Below are 12,311 nucleotides of genomic sequence, written 5' to 3' on the forward strand. Positions count from 1 at the left end.
TTCACAGCTCCCCCACCCAGGACCTGCAGGCTCTGTTCTGCCCTCCAGGGTACATGTTGCCGCAGCTCTGGTCCAAACTGTGAAGTTAGGTTCACATCTGAATTCTGTTATTTTTAATACCCCCCCCCCCCACCCATTTCTTGCCTAGAGAATTTCATGGACAGAGGAGCTTGGTGGGCTCCATGGGGTGTGACGAGTTGGACACAACTGAGGGACTAACACACTTCACACTTCTTTTTTTTTCAGTTCTCCCCCCTCCTTCATTTCAGGCGTCAGTATACAATGGCTTTCAAGTTTTCTGACTAATAATAAAAATAAACCAGTTTCATTAGGAGGCTGAGATTAATATATACAGACTACTATATACAATCAACAAGGACCTACCATATAGCATAGGGAAGTCTACTCAATACTCTATAATGACCTATAATGGAAAAGAATCTGAACACAACATGGTAAATCAACCCCTATTCAGTTCAGTTCAGTCACTCAGTCATGTCCAACTCTTTGTGACCCCATGAACTGCAGCATGCCAGGCCTCCCTGTTCATCACCAACTCTCGAAGTCCACCCAAACCCATATCCATTGAGTCGGTGATGCCATCCAACCATCTCATCCTCTGTTGTCCCCTTCTCCTCCTGCCCTCAGTCTTTCCCAGCATCAGGGTCTTTTCAAATGAGTCAGCTCTCCACATCAGGTGGCCAAAGTACTGGAGTTTCAGCTTCAACATCAGTCCCTCCAAAGAACACCCAGGACTGATCTCCTTTAGGATGGACTGGTTGTATCTCCTTGCAGTCCAAGGGACTCTCAAGAGTCTTCTCCAACACCACAGTTCAAAAGCATCAATTCTTCAGCACTCAGCTTTCTTTATAGTCCAACTCACATCCATACATGATTACTGGAAAAACCATAGCCTTGACTAGACATACCTTTGTTGGCAAAGTAATGTCTCTGCTTTTTAATATGCTGTCTAGGTTGGTCATAACTTTCCTTCCAAGGAGTAAGCGTCTTTTAATTTCATGGCTGCAATCACCATCTGCAGTGATTTTGGAGCCCAGAAAAATAAAGTCAGCCACGGTTTCCACTGTTTCCCCATCTATTTGCCATGAAGTGATGGGACCGGATGCCATGATCTTCGTTTTCTGAATGTTGAGCTTTAAGCCAAATTTTTCACTCTCTTCTTTCACTCAACTATACTTCAATATAAAATAAAACTTAAAAAAATAAACTAGCTTGCATAATGTTATATATTAATTCCTCAAAATCAGCTCAGCATAAAGGACAATGCTTTGACTTGAATATTTATCTTTATGATCAGGGAGTGGAAACTGTCAGACATTTGGGGCTCAGGTCTGAAACACTGGTTGACGCGTAGACTTGGGGCCACTCCACTTCAGTCCACGCACTTCCTTCCCGGGTAGCTCCTTCCATGTGCTGGTGGGGCCCCTCTACCTAGGGCCCCCACGAGGACCCAGGCAAATAACCCCACATGCTTTGGGGCCACTGCTAGGGCGACCCGGCCTGGGGCGTGGGAGGCCGGCCAACGCTGCCAGCCCAAAGCGAAACGCGACAAGTGGGTGGGGCCGGGGGCCGGAGGCGGACGTACATTCAGCAGGCCCGCAAGGCTTCCCAGCTCTGTGAGTCCTTTCTGGGGAACCAGGAGAGGGCTCCTCTCCTCATTACAAAACGGCCAGCGCGGAGCGGGCCCGCTGTAGTCGCGACGGCTCCTTCCTCGGCCTCTAGAAAGCCCGGGGAGTACCAGCCCGGGACAAGACAGCCGACATTGGTCACCGCAGCTGCGTTTGCCGTCCGGTCTGGAGAAGACTGAGGTCTCCGGGAGCACGCGAGATGTCTCTCTAGACCCAGCGCGTGGTCTTCAGTCCGGCTTTTTTAACTAGGGAAGAGGGCAGCAGCCAGGGGAAGAATGGGAGGGGCCCTGCGCGCTGGCGGGCCTCCCATTGGCTCCTCTCTCTCCTCCCTCAGACCCCATTGGCCGCGGGTCGAGCGCACGGGCCGAGCACGCTGCCCCGCGATGCGCGGCGTTGGGCTGGAGGCGGCGGCGCAGCCAATGGGAGTGGCCCGCGGGGCAGGGCTGAGGGCTCTGGGTCTCCGGGCGCGGGCGAGTTGGTAAACAGATCCGGAGCGCGTGCCGGGCGCCAGCGCTGAGGCGAGCGCGCGGAGGCTGCGCGAAGGTGACCGCGGATCCTAGCTTCCTGCAGCCGGGTAAGGCTGCTGCCCGCCGGGCGCCGCGTGCCCTGGGCGCCGTCTGCCTGAGGCCAGAGCAGGGCTCACCTCCCGCTTGGGCCCTTCTTGCATCCTCAAGTGACAGAGCGGCTTCCCCTTTGCGAGTTTCATTTGCCCGGAGTTCCAGGCCACGGCGCCGTGGGCGCGCCTCAGAATGCAGGGTGGGCGCCTACGGCTGTCTGCTACCCCCGTTCCCACAGCCCATATCTGTCTCGGGGAGGGTGCGAAGGCTGCGTGCCGGAGCCTTGGGTCCTCGGAACTCGCCTAGCAGCCCTGGTGACCTGATGCCTTGTTTCTTGGTTGCCAGTACTGCTTTCTTGCCTCGCTTTCTTACGATGACATTTCTCTTCACGCCTAGACCCCTTTGCACTGTCTCAGGGGCGCTAATTGTCCCTGGCCCGAGGTTTGTGTCAGGATTTTGACGCCCTTGGCCCTAGCCAGCTGTTGGGTTTCACTGGTGAGGGTTTTGTATGAACATGGGACTGAGGGTCCTTTTTGGTTATGTTCGCCGCTGCCTTTTCTTTGGCCCATCCTGCTGCTTCAAACGCTGGGGATCTTGTCAATGGTCGTGCCTTTCCCCAGTGCCTGCCCCTCTGCCAAACGGAGGCCGGTCCTCCCATGGACCTTGTGGGATGGAGAATGCTGCTGGGGGGCAGGTCTGGATGCTGGAACTCTCCATTTGGATGACAGGTGCCAGTCCTCTGAAGGGTGAGCGGCTTCTGTGCAGCCTTTCATCCTAGGTAGGGCCTGCAGCCCATTGGGAAACTCGTCCATGCTCACTTGGTCCTTGGGTGTGCGTGACAGAAGACTGAAGAGTTGGACCTGCCAGGTCTAACTTGTTGTTAAAGGATTTGAGCATGCAGGATGCCAGCTTGCCAGTTGTTATGCTGGCAGGAGGGCCCATCTCTGGAGAAGGTACAAAGCGGGAGGAGGGGTGGGGAAACTGGTGATTCTCAGGGGAAACACCTTTATGATTGATGATGGCTTTGGGCATTTTCAACTTTGCAAATGATGCAGACAAAACAGGGTTATGATTTTGGACCTGACCTTGGACAACTCAAAGGAAAAGTGAATTAAGGTGGTCAGAATGCTTCCTGTGTGTCACATAAGCCAGGGTTTCTTAATTTTCAGCAGCATCCCTGGCCTCTATCCATTAGATGCTAGTAGTACCCCCCTCATCTTCCCCCACTAGTTGTGACAACCAAAAATGTCTCCACACATTGCCAGATGTCTCCTGGAGGACTCAGTCAACCTTGATTGAGAACCACAGAGATAAAACTGTAAGAGTTCCCATGCTGCCAAAGGCCCCCCTGGGACCTGTCCATGAGTAGCTGAGAGGTTTAGGTAGCAGATAGCATTGTGCTCTCTGTCCCAAAACAATGATAGAAGCCATGTTGGTTGGGCTTCAAGGGAATTTCCTTACCCCCTGCTCCATACCTGGGGGATAGGGGTGAGATAGGAGGTTAGAAACCTATGGGCATTAGCTGTGCCTGCTGAATGCATGGCAGAGACTGAGTCCAGAATACAAAAGAAGCGGGGATGCATACTAAGTCGCTTCAGTCGTGTCCGACTCTTTTCGACCCTATGCACTGTAGCCTGCCAGGCTCCTCTGTCCATGGGATTCTCCAGGTAAGACTACTGGAATGGGTTGCCATGCCCTTCTCCAGGGGATCTTCCCAACCCAAGGATCCAGCCCAGGTCTGTTATGTCTCCTGCATTGGCAGGTGGGTTCTTTACCACTAGCGCCACCTGGGAAGCCCCAAAAGAAGTGGGAGACTTGTGGTTTCTGTCTTTGGGGTGTTTGCAAGACTGTGGGAGATATGCATGTGAAATAACCATGGGGTGTTTTGTAAACAGTGAGCAAAGAGGTTTAAGCCGTCAGTGGTGACTGAAAGGCCAATTCAGTTTTCCATAAGTGGCTTTTGCAAAGTGATACTTTGTTCATCCTCACTTATTTACTGAGACATCTCTTATGTCTTATGATGTGAGAGGGGGCTAGGCCCATGTCTGCAGAGAGAAAGTGTCTGCATTTCAAACATATATGTAGGTGTATTTACTTGTACCATGTACTCCTCCTGAAAGAGGCTACCCAGAAATGTACTGGTGCAGAAGGGACACATGTACAATTTGTAGAGTGCTTTTCCAGTTGATCAAAGCATCAGAGACAATGTCGGAGACAATGAGCCATTTGTTTTTGCAGGGAAAGACACTTACTTCTGAGTCTAGAGTTTGTCTTCACTTTAACCCAGAATTTATGCCCCAAATTCCAAAGTCACAAACTGACGGGGATGCAGAAAAGTGAAGAAACAATGGTTATTGGACAGGAAAAACACCCCAAGTCCATACCGTGGATTTCCTTTTCTTGTCATTGATTGGTCCTATGGGGATGTATCAGGATTTTCCCATAACACTCCTTGGTTTGTTAGGGGGTCTTTTGGGTACCCTTTCTTGCCTGCAGAACAGAATCTGGACAGGGAGGTCAGTCTTCCTTTCTCAAAAAGAAGTTTAGAGAAGCTTATTATTGGGAAGCTCCAAACTCGGCAGGATGATTTTCCATCAAGAGCTGTGGACACTGAGTCATTATCTTTGTCAGTTGAAACAAGAGCTGTGTGCAAAATTAGACAGGAATATTTAGATAGAGAGTTGTCTTGATCTGACAGTGGCATCTGGAAATAGTTCCAGCATTCTTGCTAAACAACAGCCAGGAACTTGGGAGAGCCAGAGAAAGAAGAGCCTGTGGGAGGGGGGAACGTGAGGGTCCTGCTGCGTTAGGAGTTGCGCCCATGCAGGGAGAGGGGGTAGCGGGAATGGGGTCAGCTGACTCTGAGGCAGGGTCAGAACCCTGAGAGGGGTGCGTCTGGGTGGGCTTCTCCCCACAATTTTCACACCTGAGTGGTCTGTTAATAAGCATGCTGTTCATTGTGGGGTTATAGGCTCCTGAGCTCTTGACCTTTTTGCTTTGAGGTCATGGGCCTATAGTATATTTAAAGTTGTAAATGACCCTGAAAAAAATCTTTTTATTCTTCATACTTGGATATGATTTATTTTTTTTTCTTCTGTCCATGCAGAGAAGGATTCATGAGAAAGCTGAGGGTTTTTCTCTCAACTTGCCATTTCAGAGTATTGTAGATTCTCTTGTAGTGAATAGTGACTGAGTTCTTGTCTCCAGAGCCCTCAACTTGCTTTTTAAAACATTGTTCCGTTTCCTTCTGGGTGGAGGGAGAGGGGCTGCGTTTTGTCCAAACCTGGGAAATCATGTGTACCCTAAGGGTTGGTGCCCCTCCATGTCCTGCCCTGAAGAAAAGCCCTCTGTGACATTGTGGGTGAGCTTCCCAGGTGGCACTAGTGGTAAAGAATCCACCTGTCAATGCAGGAGATGTAAGAGACGTGGGTTCGATCCTTGGGTTGGGAAGATCCGCTGGAGGAGGGCATGGCAACCCACTCCAGTATCCTTGCCTGGAGTATCCCATGGACAGAGGAGCCTGGTTGCCTACAGTCCATGGGGTCGCAAAGAGTCGGACACAACTGAAGCATTTTAGCAGCAACAGCAGCAGCTGGTTATTTACTCATTGTTGAACAAGTATCAGTTTATTGTATTCCTTGAGTGTGGCATTGGGAATATACAACTGAACAGTTCTCTGGGTCCCTGGCCTCTGGGAATTGTAATAAGTGGTATGCAGATACCACCTAAGCACCCTCAGTGTGGTTTGAACTAGGGGCTCTGAGTGAGACCACTTCTGGCTAGTGACTCTTGGAGGAGAAGGCGTATTAACTGGGACACTGACGATGAGCAGGATTTTAGCAGAAAGAGGCAGGAGTGTAGAGGAGTGAGGGGCCAGTGCTTCCCAGACTCTATGCTAAAGGCCAGGTTTTATTTTTCCCCAATTTGCTGCAGACCAGTACTTTTGTAAAACACACTAAAAGTGTCATCAGTTCAGTTCAGTCGCTCATTCGTGTCCGAATTCTTTGAGACCCCATGGACCGCAGCACGCCAGGCTTCCCTGTCCATCACCAGCTCCTGGAGCTTACTCAAACTCATGTCCATCGAGTCGGTGATGCCATCCAACCATCTCATCCTCTGTTGTCCCCTTCTCCTCCCACCTTCAATCTTTCCCAGCATCAGGGTCTTTTCCAACGAGTCAGTTCTTCACATCATGGCCATGCTAAATTGCTGTGAGGGTTTCTGAGTGCTTGTGCTTAGTCACTCAGTCGTGTCCGACTCTTTGTAGCCCCATGGACTCCTCTGTCTATGGGGATTCTCCAGGCAAGAATACTGGAGTCGGTTACCATGCCCTCCTCCAGGGAATCTTCCCAACCTAGGGATTGAACTCAGGTCTTCCACATTGCAAGTGAATTCTTGACCATCTGAGCCACCACCAGGGAAGCCCAAGAATGCTGGAGTGGGTAGCCTGTCCCTTCTCCAGGGGAACTCCCTGGTCCAGGAATCTAACTGGGGTCTCCTGCATTGCAGGCAGATTCTTTACCAGCTGAGCTACCAGGGAAGCCTTTCTAAGTGCTTCAGTTCAGTTCAGTTCAGTCGCTCAGTCATGTCAGACTCTTTGCGACCCCATGAATTGCAGCATGCCAGGCCTCCCTGTCCATCACCATCTCCTGGAGTTCACTCAAACTCACATCCATCGAGTCGGTAGTGCCATCCAGCCATCTCATCCTCTGTCGTCCCCTTTTCCTCCTGCCCCCAATCCCTCCCAGCATCAGAGTCTTTTCCAATGAGTCAACTCTTTGCATGAGGTGGCCAAAGTACTGGAGTTTCAGCTTTAGCATCATTCCTTCCAAAGAACACCGAGGGCCGATCTCCTTTAGAATGGACTGGTTGGATCTCCTTGCAGTCCAAGGGACTCTCAAGTCTTCTCCAACACCACAGTTCAAAAGCATCAGTGGCAAAGTGTCTGTCTACAATGTGAGAGACCTGGGTTCGATCCCTGGGTTGGGAAGATTCCCTGAAGAAGGAAATGGCAACCCACTCCAGTACTCTTGCCTTGAAAATCCCATGGACAGAGAAGCTGGGTGCAGGCTATCCATGGGGTCGCAAAGAGTTGGGCACGACTGAGCGACTTCACTTCAGCTTTCTTCACAGTCCAACTCTCACATCTATACATGACCACTGGAAAAACCATAGCCTTGACTAGACAGACCTTTGTTGGTAAAGTAATGTCTCTGCTTTTCAATATGCTATCTAGGTTGGTCATAACTTTTCTTCCAAGGAGTAAGCGTCTTTTAATTTCATGGCTGCAGTCAGCATCTGCAGTGATTTTGGAGCCCAGAAAAATAAAGTCTGACACTGTTTCCACTGTTTCCCCATCTATTTCCCATGAAGTGATGGGACCAGATGCCATGATCTTCGTTTTCTGAATGTTGAGCTTTAAGCCAACTTTTTCACTCTCCACTTTCACTTTCATCAAGAGGCTTTTGAGTTCCTCTTCACTTTCTGCCATAAGGGTGGTGTCATCTGCATATCTGAGGTTATTGATATTTCTCCTGAAAATCTTGATTCTAGCTTGTGCTTCTTCCAGCCCAGTGTTTCTCATGATGTACTCTGCATATAGGTTAAATGAGCAGGATGACAATATACAGCCTTGACATACTCCATTCCCTATTTGGAACCAGTCTGTTGTTCCATGTCCGGTTCTAACTGTTGCTTCCTGACCTGCATACACATTTCTCAAGAGGCAGATCAGGTGGTCTGGTATTCCCATCTCTCAGAATTTTCCACAGTTTATTGTGATCCACACAGTCAAAGGCTTTGGCATAGTCAATAAAGCAGAAATAGATGTTTTTCTGGAACTCTCTTGCTTTTTCCATGATCCAGTGGATGTTGGCAATTTGATCTCTGCTTACTCCTGTTATTTCATCAAGGATTACACCTTTAGTCCCAGGACCATTCTTTGAGTGGCATCTGTCCAGGCAGTGGGCTCTTTGAGCAGAAGCCTTGGGGCCGGGGACTGCCTGGTGGGGGTGAGTGCAGCTTGGTAGGAGGGTTAGGAGTTGGAGGGGAGCGGTAGGGGGCTGGGCTAGGGAGTGGATGGGGTGAGTCCCTATTTCCTGTTGAAGTAGCCTGTGCGATCACCCTTAGGAATTTAGGATAGTCCACTACTACTTCTGTTGTGGCATTTAATCTCAGCAGTGGGGTCAGGGGGCCAGGCGGGCTTGGCCTAGCCCTCCTACTTTTCAGCTGATAGTTCAGGCTGGAAAGCGCCCACAGCTCAGTTGCAGCCTGGGGGGCCCTGACAGAGAGGGAGGTGGCTCCGTGCCGTGGCATATGTGCAGTGGACGTGGGTATCCGAGGGTATTGGGCGGACTGTGCAGGACCGGGGGCTGTGGGAGCGGGGGCGGCCTTCTGCTGTGGGAACCCAGGGTGCAGTGCTACTGGTTCTGTTGGGAGAGGGCTAACGAAGTGGATTCCTGTGCTGGGAGGTCTAGGAGCTGCGGCCTGAAGGGTGCCTGGGTTTCTGTGGGAGAGAAAGGATCCAAAGCTGAGGCCCGAGCAGGAAGGGGCAAAAGTGGATGCCGCTCTGGGGAGGGGAGGGCACTCAGTAGGCAAACTGTGCAGAATGGGGACTGGATTATGGTGGAGGGCTCAGGGTAGATGAAGGGGAGCCTAGTGAGGTGGCCTGTAAGAAGTGAGGGCGGCCTGAGTCCCAGGTGGCAGGCCTTGGGGAGGTGGAGTGAAAGCGTAGATTCCAGAGAGTATAACTCTGTGCAGGTGGAATCTCTTAAGTGACTGCTTAACCCGGGCTGAGATGTCTAGTGAGGGGAGCACTGTTTGGGGTAGATGGTGGTGTCACTGCTGAAAACAGGGTCAGGGGAGGAGGAGCTGGACTGGCGGAAGGAAGATGGTGATCGTTTTAGAAGCAAAGGGGTCGAGGTGCCTTGTGGGATTTTCCCCTGTATTCTTTTGTTATTAAGGTACAGTTTGCATACAGTAGGTTCACACTTTCTGGTGTGCAGTTGGGTGGTTTGGTAAATGCATAGAATCATGTAACCATTATCACAGTCAAGGTCTAGAACTGCTCCGTTCCCCCCACCCCCAGTTCCCTGGACCCCTTCATTGGTGTCCGTAGGACTTGGAGGGAGAGATGTCATGTATGTATAACTGGTTTGGTTCTAGAATTGATTCAGTGGTTGGGTTGGCCTGCCCTGCCCCAGCTGGGAATGGCATGCACAGGCCTGGGGGAGCCACCAGCCCATGGGGAGGCTGAAGCCTGTTCCCAGGGGACAGTGTAGGGAGCCGGGTGGAGAGGCTGGGGACCAGGCCTGGGGACACCTGTGCTGTGAGGATGAGGAGCTGGTGAAAGAAGCTGAGCTGAGGGGCTGACAGAGTGACGGAAACCCAGGTCAGGATTTCCCGAGAGAGTGGGGCCAGCGGGAAAGGCTGGGGAGGATGGTGTTGGGGTGGCTTAGGTGTATGGAGCCATCAGGTAGCCATTGTGAGTGTCATGGTGTGGGGGGTGGTGGTGGAGAGCTTGGGGTCTGGGCCAGACAGCCTGTGCTGAGGGAGGAGGAAGGACAAGACGGGAGGTGCCCTCTGTCCCTGGAACGTTGGCAGAGGTGAGATGGAAGGAGAGACAGAATCAACAGGAGGTTTTTTCATATTTGGTGCGTGAAAGCTGAGAGCAGGTTTGTGGGCTTGAGGGGGAAAGCTTTTGTGGAAGGAGAGATTGAAGGCAAAACAAAAAATAGGTCAGAGGCAAGGTCCTAGAGGAGGAGGGAGAGGGAAGAATTTCGGGATGGCAGTGCGGGGAGGAGATAGGATGAGGAGATAGGAGATAAGGGAAGCCGGGGGAGGGCTGAGGCCTGGACCAGGGCTTGAGGGCGAGCACAGCTGATTGCCTCTGTTTTAGGGAAGCAACAGGTCAGCTAGATGTGAGTGAGGCCCTCTGCTTGGTGTGAGAGGGGAGGTTGGCCTGGGGTGGTGCTCAAAGGGGAAGTCAGGCTCCTGGCAGCTGCTGAGGAGGGCAGGAGGCGGGTGTGTGTGTGTGTGTGTGTGTGTATGTGTGTGTGTGTGTAAGTGAGGCAGGAAAGTGTTTCCTGGTGTGTGTATGTGTGTGTGTGTGTAAGTGGGGCAGGAAAGTGTTTCCTGGTGTGTGTGTGTGTGTGTGTGTAAGTGGGGCAGGGAAGTGTTTCCTGGTTCTCTGAGAAGCGGCCCAAATCCCTTCCCTGCTCCCTGCCCCTCCTACTGGACTTTCCCAGAGGTGTTGCCTGAAAGAGGTTGTGGTCCCCACCTCTCCACCCCTGAGAAGCAAGTCTGCTCACCCCCGCAACCCCCGTCCCACCCCACCCCCGCCACACACACACGCTTGCTGTTTTCACAGAGTGTCTAGAAGAGTTAGTACTTAGATTCTTTTGAGTGTGAAAATCTTTGTGTGTGTGTGTGTGCAAGGTCGCTTCAGTCATTTCCGATTCTTTGTGACCCCATGGACTGTAGTTGCCAGGCTCCTTTGTCCATGGGATTCTCTAGGCAAGAATACTGGAGTGGGTAGCCATGCCCTCCTCCAGGGGATCTTCCCTACTTCGGGATCAAACTCAGGTCTCTTATGCCTCCTGCATTGGCAAACAAGTTCTTTACCACTCACGCCACTTGGGAAGCCTGTGATTCTCTCTAGACCCTGTTAAATCCCAATTTTTAGCACAGCCCTGGGTCATACTGATCCGCTCAGGGGATAAAAGGCCATGACCTAATCTCAAATCTTGAGGTCATCTAGGTCAGTCTCAGCTTCTTATATGTGAGGAAACGAGGAAGCTCAGCCCAAGGGAGAGCAGGAGGGCCCGTTGTCACATGTGGCTGGTGCCCAGGGTGGGCTTCGAACCTGGGGCTGGCTGGCTGCCCTCGCGGACCGGGAGCCAGAGGGTTCCTGCCATCTCCTGGGCAAGATGTGAGGTCCTGGGGGTTGTTCACACACAGAACTTTTACATTAAACCCAGATCCTGGGGTTAAGCCTGGTTTGCTTTCTGCCTGGCACATTTTCTCTGTTTGGCACCAGGCCTGGCTCAGGGGAGGGTGAAGGTAAGAATAGGTTGCCCTGTGACCCACAAGTGGTTACTGTTTGACAGATTCTGGAGCAAACATCTCCCATCTGTGTGAGATCAAAAAAGCAGTTTGTGGCTCTTGCTCCCTGCTGTGTTTATAGCCAACGTTTGGTAAAGCTGAGGGCTGGGTACCACGTATGGGTCACGCCTGCTATGCCCCTGTTGCAGCCCACATGAACGCACTGTTAGTGGGCCAGACCTGCTCTCTTTTCCGTCTTCCCTCCCACTCTTCTTCTAAGGAGGGAGTGGGGCCGAATAGGGTATCCTGGGTGGACCACACCACTCGCTCCCCGTGTCTGCATGAGCATAGGAGCAGGCTCCCGAGTGTCCCCTTATGAACGTTGTTCTTCCTTGGTTTCCCCCTCTTCTGCCTGTTAAAACACTGGGGTGCTGATCCTACTGCTGTGTCCATGCCTCTGCATTGAGGTGGTTCACAGTGATTGTGGACAGAAAGCGTTTCCCAGGTGCTTAGCATCCCTGGTGTCACTTGAGTTGTGGGTTCAAAAGATGGAGCTTGGGAAGCTGGGGAGCCCCTGGGTGCCCGTGGGTATGACACTCCTGGTGAGGGTGTAGTGAAGTGCCAGCCCTCAGCAGGAGTCAGGGTCTGGGTAAGAGAGTCCCCTCTCCAGGAAGGCACCATGCAACCCCGGGAGATGGGATGGATACACCAAGAGTCATACAAGGCATGGCAAGAGGGACTTTAGAGGAAGAGAGGTGGCTTTAGGATGGAGCAGGGGACTGCTGTGGAGCGTCTTAATGTTTCATGAGGATGAGTAGGACTTTGGTAGAGGAAAGGGTGTTCCGGGGGAGGCAGAGGCAGCATGTGGAAGCAGGAAGACGTGTGAGTGTGTGTGTGTGGGGGGTGGGAGTATGTCTGTGTGTGTGTTGAGGATGAGCCATTCTGGCTGAAGCCCTGGTGTGGGGGAGATAGTGGGAAATAAGCACTGGAAAGATGTCTTGTGGTCCACAGTGAAGAACCTTGAGGGCCAGGCCTTAGTTCTTCCAGCAAAGAAGAGTGGAGG

General features: G+C 51.8%; 1 protein-coding gene across 3 annotated transcripts in view; it reads left to right on the forward strand.

Moving 5' to 3' along the window:
- The first annotated feature begins 2,129 nt into the window (after nucleotides 1-2,129).
- COQ8A (coenzyme Q8A) overlaps nucleotides 2,130-12,311 on the forward strand; it is a 47,425-nt gene continuing 37,243 nt past the window's right edge. For all 3 annotated transcript variants that reach the window (NM_001046419.2, XM_010813130.4, XM_024976347.2), the window contains exon 1: nucleotides 2,130-2,223. The gene's annotated coding sequence lies outside the window, so the exon portion shown is untranslated. The remainder of the gene's footprint in view (nucleotides 2,224-12,311) is intronic.

The sequence above is a fragment of the Bos taurus genome, chromosome 16, assembly GCF_002263795.3.
Source record: "Bos taurus isolate L1 Dominette 01449 registration number 42190680 breed Hereford chromosome 16, ARS-UCD2.0, whole genome shotgun sequence".
Classification (NCBI taxonomy): Eukaryota; Metazoa; Chordata; class Mammalia; order Artiodactyla; family Bovidae; genus Bos; species Bos taurus.